Source organism: Platichthys flesus, chromosome 22 (assembly GCF_949316205.1).
Source record: "Platichthys flesus chromosome 22, fPlaFle2.1, whole genome shotgun sequence".
NCBI classification, from domain to species: domain Eukaryota; kingdom Metazoa; phylum Chordata; class Actinopteri; order Pleuronectiformes; family Pleuronectidae; genus Platichthys; species Platichthys flesus.
Genome location: NC_084966.1, coordinates 16,560,542 through 16,565,541, shown reverse-complemented (window position 1 = coordinate 16,565,541; position 5,000 = coordinate 16,560,542). Strand labels below are relative to the sequence as shown.

At 44.6% G+C, this 5,000-nt stretch overlaps 2 non-coding genes and 3 pseudogenes across 2 annotated transcripts; all 5 read left to right on the top strand.

Moving 5' to 3' along the window:
* The window catches only part of LOC133938289 (5S ribosomal RNA), a 119-nt pseudogene extending 19 nt beyond the window's left edge, over positions 1-100 (top strand).
* Positions 101-162: 62 nt separating this feature from the next.
* On the top strand, positions 163-281 carry LOC133939027 (5S ribosomal RNA; annotated as a pseudogene).
* Positions 282-343: 62 nt separating this feature from the next.
* Positions 344-462, top strand: LOC133935750 (5S ribosomal RNA). The gene has a single exon (XR_009913879.1). It is a non-coding gene; the product is annotated as a 5S ribosomal RNA (ribosomal RNA).
* A 62-nt stretch (positions 463-524) lies between these two features.
* Positions 525-643, top strand: LOC133936693 (5S ribosomal RNA). The gene has a single exon (XR_009914774.1). It is a non-coding gene; the product is annotated as a 5S ribosomal RNA (ribosomal RNA).
* A 62-nt stretch (positions 644-705) lies between these two features.
* On the top strand, positions 706-824 carry LOC133943269 (5S ribosomal RNA; annotated as a pseudogene).
* The last annotated feature ends 4,176 nt before the right edge of the window (positions 825-5,000 follow it).

Here is a 5,000-nt window from a genome sequence, read left to right as displayed (position 1 = left end):
TGAATATGCCCGATCTCGTCTGATCTCGGAAGCTAAGAAGGGTCTGGCCTGGGTAGTACTTGGATGGGAGACTGCCTGGGAATACCAGGTGCTGTAAGCTTTTTTCCACTCTTAACTGACGTATTTACATGTATAAATAAGGTTCAGAGGGTGGACTAGTTCGCTTACAGCCACACCAACCTGAATACGCCTGATCTCGTCTGATATCGGAAGCTAAGCAGGGTCGGGCCTGGTTAGTACTTGGATGGGAGACTGCCTGGGAATACCAGGTTCTGTAAGCTTTTTTCCACTTTTACCTGACTTATTTACATGTATAAATAAGGTTCAGAGGATGGACTAGTTCGCTTACAGCCACACCAACCTGAATACTCCCGGTCTCGTCTGATCTCGGAAGCTAAGCAGGGTCGGGCCTGGTTAGTACTTGGATGGGAGACTGCCTGGGAATACCATGTGCTGTAAGCTTTTTTCTTCTTTTACCTGACGTATTTATATGTATAAATAGGGTTCAGAGGGTGGACTCAAACGCTTACGGCCAAACCAACCTGAATACGCCCGATCTCGTCTGATCTCGGAAGCTAAGCAGGGTCGAGCCTAGTTAGTACTTGGATGGGAGACTGCCTGGGAAAACCAGGTGCTGTAAGCTTTTTTCCACTTTTACCTGACGTATATACATGTATAAATAAGGTTCAGAGGGTTGACTCATTCGCTTACAGCCACACCAACCTCAATGAGCCCGATCTCGTCTGATCTCGGAAGCTAAGCCGAGTCGGGCCTGGTTAGTACTTGGATGGGAGACTGCATGGGAATACCAGGTGCTCTAAGCTTTTTTATACTCTTAACTGACGTATTTACATGTATAAATAAGGTTCAGAGGGTGGACTCATTCGCTTACGGCCACACCAACCTGAATACGCCCGACAGCCCTTGAACGTACCACGGAGTGACGTCATCATCCAGCGACCCGGTAGCAAGCCACCGCGGTTGGCTGCTGTGGAACTATTTTTGCCTTTTTTGTCTTTTTTTTTTTCTTCTCTTTCCCAGCTAGTCTTGTGCTCTTTCTAAATCCCCCTTTCTTCTCTATCTCTTATATGTAAATCCAACCGGACATTAGAGTTGTGATTGTCTTGTTAAGTGTTTGTTTATGTCCCCCGCGGCAGTGACGCACTGTGCGGGGGCATCGTAGCCGGCGAGGAAGTGCTCCAGAGACTATGGTGGAGATAAACACTGAGCAGGTGAGTTTAACCGCCGTCACCCAAGGAGGTGAGGGCGGGACAAACACGGAGCTGACGCAGGGTAAGAGCTGCAAAACGAGTGAGAGGAATGACAGGGAGCAGACAGTAATGGTGGAGATGGAGGGCGAGGGCGAGGACACGGCTATGGAGCTCATGCGGTGTGTTCGCGAGCTATGTGGAGGGCTATTGGCGTGCCGACAGATAACGGAGAGAAAATATGAGATGACAATGAGCCACCCTAAGGGGAAGGAGAGGCTCATGGAAGGCTTTAAGATAGGGGAGACTCGGGTGCACGCCAGAGAACTAGTAAATGACGAGCTGGTAGTGTCATTTATGAGTCTGCCCTTTTATATTGAGGACAGGGAGATACTGGCAAAGTTGCAACTATGGGGAGTAGCAGCAGTATCTCCCATTAAAAGAAGGATGTGGCCAGGGACAAATGTGGCAGACGGGACTAGGTTCCTGAAAGTGAAGTTTAATAATGAAATACAATCGCTGCCGTACTCTGCAAGATTTGACACTGCGCTGGGGGCAGAGTATTTCAGGGTGCTACATGATAAGCAGGTGAAGGTGTGCAGGCTGTGCATTAAACCCGGGCACATAATGAGAGAGTGCCCGGAATTTCATTGCAATAGATGTGGAGTGCAGGGCCATTATGCAAGGGAATGCAAGCAGGGGAGGAAGAAATGTGATCTGTGCCAGAACCTTATGAATGAATGCAGATGCAATAAGAGTGAGGCAGAAGATGGCACAAGTGAGAATGGAGAAGAAAGTGAGAGCGGAAGCAGTGAGGAGGGGGAGGCAGAGGAAATGGAAAGTGTGGAGGAGGGAGTCGGAAAAGAAACTGAGGAGACTGAGAAGGAGGATGCAAGCAGGCAGGAAGGAGAGAGGCCGGAGGAGGAGACGGAAGGCGGAAAGAAAGCTGGAACGGACCGGAACGAGAGAACGAGAGGAAACAACGAGGAGGAGGATGCGGGCAGGAGGAGAGGAGTGCTGGAACGTGAGGTGAGGACGGAGGCGACGGCAGAAAGGAGGAGAGACGGGATGGAGAAGAAACCGCCAAATACGAAGGAGACGAGAGGACCAGAGAAGGGGGCGATGGTCGAAAGAAAAGACGGAGAGGAGGAAGTAGGCCCGGGGAGGAGGAGAAGAGAGGACAACACAGGAGGGAAGGAGAAGGCAGCAGGTGGAGCGAAGCCCACTGAAACTGCAGAGGAGACCACCACGCCACAGACGGTAGGAGCTGAAACAGACATGGAGATAGAGGAGCAAATAAAACAACTGAGGAAAAGACAAACTAATCAGAAACATATGAGGAATAATAAGAAAAGTAGAACCAAGGAAAAAATAAAATGAAAATAGCAATACTACTAATGTTAACAATAATATCAATAAATGCAAGGGGGCTAAAAAATAAAATCAAAAGACATCAGATCTATGGAGAGAGTAACTATGATATAATATGCATACAGGAAACACACTGGGATGAGAGATGTATGAAAGAGGTGGAGGATGAATGGAGAGGAGATGTGTATGCAAATAATGGGGAAGGGAATGCAAGGGGTGTAGCAATATTAACAAAAAAAGGAGTGATAGGGAATGTGAGAAGGTGTGATGATGAGGGAGATGGGAGGGTGATAGGGATCAAATTTGAATATATGAATGAGGAAATGAAGCTGGTAAATGTGTATGCTCCGAATGAGGAGAAAGAAAGAAAGGTGATGTTTGAAAAAATGGAAAAAATGTGTGTTGACAACTGTATGATTGTTGGGGACTTTAATGTGTGGTGTGGGAAACTGGATGTGTCAAAAAACATGCATTTTAAAAATGATACAACAAGAGAGGTATTAGAAAAACTTAAAAGTATGAAAGGACTGAGTGATGTATGGAGAGAAAGAAATCCAGAGGGGAGAGAGTTCTCAAGAATACAACTGGTGAAAGGGGAATTAAAACAGAGCAGGATAGATTTAGTATTGAGCACGAAGGGCTTAGCAGAAGGGATAAAGAGTATAGAATATATAACCACAACTTATAGCGATCACAAGGTGTTAAAATATACAATAGGAGGGGAAACAAAGAGAAGAGGAGGGGGGGTGTGGTGTATGAATGGTCGGTTGCTCAAAGATGAAAAATATAAAAAAGAGGTGAGAGATTACATACAGTGGGAGATGGATGAGAGCATGTATGAGGAAGAAACGGGGAGGTGGTGGGAAAGGTTGAAAGAGGGGATAAGGGAAATAAGCAAAAAACACAGTAAAAATAGGGGAAAGAAAGAGAGGGAGAGAGAAAAAAGGTTAAAAGAGGAGTTAGAGGAAGAGGAGAAGAAAGCGGGGGAAGGAGGCAATTATGACATAGAGGGATACATAAGGAAGAAAGATGAACTAAAGGAGATAGAACAGAGAAAGTGTGAAGGTGCAATAATTAGAAGTAGGGCAAGATATGCAGTAGAGGGGGAAAAATGTACAGGTTATTTCTTAGGGCTAGAGAATACAAGGCAGGAGAAAAATTATTTTGAGAAAGTGGAGGGAAAGGGAGGCGAAAAAATAACAGATTTTGTAGGGATAGTGGAAAGAGTTGAAGAATTTTATAGGGAGTTATATAAGAAAGAAGAGGTAGATGAGGAGAGTAGCAGACAGGTGGTAGACAAGATGGAGGCTAAACTGAATGATGAGGATAGGGAGGTGTGCGAGGGAGAGATAAGTAAGGGAGAGATAGAGGAAGCAATAAATGGGTTAGGCAGGAATAAAAGTCCAGGGATAGATGGAATAATAGGCGAATTTTATATAGAGTTTAGAGAAGAATTAGTACCAGTATTGGATAGATTATATAGATGGATAGAAGAGAAGGGAGAAATGCCGCATAGTATGATAACAGGGTTAGTTAGCATCATTTATAAAAAAGGAAGTAGGGACAAATTAGAAAATTACAGGCCACTCACAGTGTTAAATGGGGACTATAAGGTTTTAGCAAAGGTGTTAGCAAATAGATTGAAGGGAGTAATAGGGACGGTGGTGGGAAGCACACAAGCATATAGTATACCAGGGAGAGACATAGCAGACACAATAAGTAGCATTAGGGATACAATAATACACATGAAGAGAAACAGTGGAGGGGTTATAGCGAGTTTAGATCTTAATAAAGCATTCGATAGAGTAGATCACGGATATTTGTATAAAGTGTTAGGAAAGATGGGATTTGGAGAGAAATTGATAGGATGGGTGAGGAGAATGTATGAAAGAGCAGGAAGTAAGATTAAGGTCAATGGGATAGTCACGGGTGAATTTAGAATAGAAAGATCAGTGAGGCAGGGATGTCCGCTATCGGCTTTGCTGTACTCCTTGTCGGCAGAGCCGTTAGCGGTACTCATTTTGAAAAATAGGAGGATTAGGGGGATAGAAATACCGGGTGGACAGGTGAGCACTCTATATCAATATGCGGATGACACAACGGTGACAGTTAGGGATAGGGAAAGTGTAGTTGAAGTATTAGGGAGTGTAGAATTATATGGTAGGGCATCTGGAGCCAAAATAAACATAGATAAGTCAGAAATAATGTACATAGGTGGGAGTAGAGAAAAGATGGGAGAGATAGGATTGAAGGAAAACAATGGGTACATGAAGGTGCTAGGGATAAACTTGGGGATTGAGGGAGAGGAAGGGAGGGATAGGCAATACGAAGTAATGATAAATAGCCTGAAAAAAACGTTAGGGTTTTGGAAACTAAGGAAGTTGAAACTAAAAGGTAAGGTAGTAGTGGTGAATGCGCTGA